This window comes from Mus caroli, chromosome 19 (assembly GCF_900094665.2).
Source record: "Mus caroli chromosome 19, CAROLI_EIJ_v1.1, whole genome shotgun sequence".
Classification (NCBI taxonomy): domain Eukaryota; kingdom Metazoa; phylum Chordata; class Mammalia; order Rodentia; family Muridae; genus Mus; species Mus caroli.
Genome location: NC_034588.1, coordinates 9,547,696 through 9,550,618, shown reverse-complemented (window position 1 = coordinate 9,550,618; position 2,923 = coordinate 9,547,696). Strand labels below are relative to the sequence as shown.

Genomic DNA, 2,923 nt, shown 5'->3' with positions numbered 1-2,923 from the left:
CTGTTATTTTTGTTGTTAAAGTTGGCATTTTGTTCTTGTGGCTGTCTTCTTTTAGGTTTGTTGAGGGATTACCTTCTTAAAAATATGGAACGCTTCACGAATTTGCGTGTCATCCTTGCGCAGGGGCCATGCTAATCTTCTCTGTATCGTTCCAATTTTAGTATATGTGCTGCCGAAGCGAGCACGATAGCTCATTCTTGCAGACCAAAAAGTCCAGTCTTTTATTCCATATATCAATTCAGTCTTTACCCCAGGTTCCCTTTTGATTATGCCATGAATCAATCATCATCCCATGTCCCCACCCCCTTTATTCATAAGAAAAAAACAGCAAGCACAGGCACAGACAATAAGATAGCTGGGTAGGACCCTGCACTGAAATTACCATTCCAACCACCCCTAGACCTAAATTAGACTGACTGAGAACTCAGGAATCCACCAGCCTTTCTAAGCATAAACAAACAAACAAACAAACTAGCTGAGTAGGATCTTGCTTTATGATCACCACTCCGCAAATCTCTTTATCTCCTTCCTTAGTATCTTTCTGAAAAAACTGACTCACTGTATCTTTCTGAAAAAACTGAGGGAGGAAGGAAGGAAAAAAAGAACAATTACCCCAGTTAAACAATAAAAATGTGTAAATGTATAAGAATACTTTAAATACAAACTGTTCAACATTCCTACCCATCAGAGAACTGTGAATCAAAACTACTGTGGGAGTCCATCTCACCCCAGTAAGAACAGCCTTTATTAGGTAATCAAGTGACAACTGCTGAAACCAAGTGTAGAGAAAGGAAAACCCTCCCTTCCTGCTGGGAGGGCTGTAAATTGGTGTCATGACTCTGGAAATCAGTGTGGAGGCTCCTCAGAAACCTAACCATAGATCTGCCCTTTGACCCAACTGTACCACTCCCAGATGCATACTCCCTACCCTACAAAAGAGACAACTACACATCCATGTTCACTGCTACCTCTGCCTAGGGAATGGACTCAAGCTAGATGTCCACTGAATGATGAATGGATAAATGGATAATGCAAATGTAGTACATTTACACACTGGAATTTCGTTCAACTGTGTAAAAAAAAAAAAAAAGACAATGAAACATGAAAAAAAATGGAGAGAACTGGAAAATACAAAGTGAGATAACTCAGGCCCAGCAAGACAAAGAGCATGTACAAGCACTCTCTTTCATATGTGTGCTTTAATTTATGTTTGTGTTTAACTTGGAATGTTTCTACAGACCACAAAAGCTTTGGAAAATAGAGAGAAAACAACCTAAAGGCCGACAGACATTAGAAGTGCAATTAGAAGGGGGCCTCCTGGGCTAATGAGACTTAAAGAGAAAGAGGATGAGAGGATGAAAGGATGAGGGAAAAGGTGGGGTGGATAATAACCAACACTAAGCATGTAGGAGGACATATATAAAAACTTGCACATCTACAACCTATTTTTAGAAGATATTTTAAGTTTGAACAGAGGAATTCTACATGGGTAAATACAATTACCAATTCCAGAAGCCATGGGTGACCAAATGAACATCGTAGTGCCAACTGCAGTGTCTCCCTCTGAGTTAGCTCAGAAAGACTTCAGAAGCTCCCAAAACAACACAGGACATCACCATTACCCTTGTTTTGCCACTTCAACTACCTGGCAAGATCCTATTGCTGTAGATAACATATACCTGGATTACAGGACATAATGAAATCAAGCTGGAACTAAACTGCAATATTATTTACCCTGCTGCCTACTGGACATAATACAAGAAAGTGCCATGGAAGCTGCTGGAGGAGAAAACTTATTAGCAGTCATATACAGCTTTGAAGTCTGTGACACAAGATACTAACCTGCCAGGCAAGATGTGCCCAGTGGTATAATACTGGCATGACTGTATAACTACTCAGCTTGAATAGAAAGGAATTTCCACATGGTATTATAAACCTGGTTAAAATCCAAGGCTGGTTTATCATAAGGCCTGGGAGTGGAAATTACCACTAACATTTTGCTAATTTGGCATGTTGTTAAACTCCCTTCTAAATATTTATGTTTATATCCATAGGCAAATGCTACGTTAACCATGACCAGAGAAGCATGCCTTTGTAGTCAATAGCAGTGAAAGCAGAGACTGACAACTTCTTGGGATTCTGAGAATAAGTAGCAGTTGTGGTCTCAGTCCTAAACAGGTCATTTACACCACCCTTTAAGGCTCAGGGAACATCCCAGCAGACAAAGCAGAAAGAAGGTAAAAGCCAGATAATAGGAAGGAAAGCTGCAAAATGCTACCTTCTAAATATCATACAGTGATCTCAATCATAAGCTGACAGAAAATACTATTACTTGCACAGGCTGGAACATGATTGAGGTTGTCAACCTCCAGTAGTAAACTGGAATGATTGAGGTGGGGGTCACGGGATATTACCCTTCCCTGGGAAACTATTGGCTAGTATGAATACTGGAAGGAGAGGAAGTCCCCTCTTTGTTTATGTGCACCCTGGGGAGCCCACCAGGCTCTAACAAATAGTTTACATCCATAATCATGCACATAGGCATGGTTAAACTAAATGGATCACAAAGAAAAGCAAAAGGACATGAATGTGGGAAATGGACTTGTATGGTGGGGTTGACTAGGGTGGGAGGGGAAAAGAGGAAGCAGTTGATTATAATTATAATACATTATGTATATAATTAAATTGTCAAATAATATGCTTAATTAATAAAGAGTCAGGCACAATAATGCACATCTTTCTTTTTAACCTTTTATTGATTCTTTGTACATTTCACATCATGCACCCCAATTCCACCCATCTCCTCATCCCTTTGTATCTGCCTTCTGCCCTTGCAAACTCTCCTTGCTTAAAAAGAAAGGAAGAAAGAAAGAAAGAGAGAGAGAGAGAGAGAGAGAGAGAGAGAGAGAGAGAGAGAGGGAGG

The 2,923-nt window shown here is 40.1% G+C and overlaps 1 non-coding gene across 1 annotated transcript; it reads right to left on the bottom strand.

Moving 5' to 3' along the window:
* Positions 1 to 78: 78 nt before the first annotated feature.
* On the bottom strand, positions 79 to 185 carry LOC115030015. The gene has a single exon (XR_003835608.1). It is a non-coding gene; the product is annotated as a U6 spliceosomal RNA (small nuclear RNA).
* Positions 186 to 2,923: the final 2,738 nt, after the last annotated feature.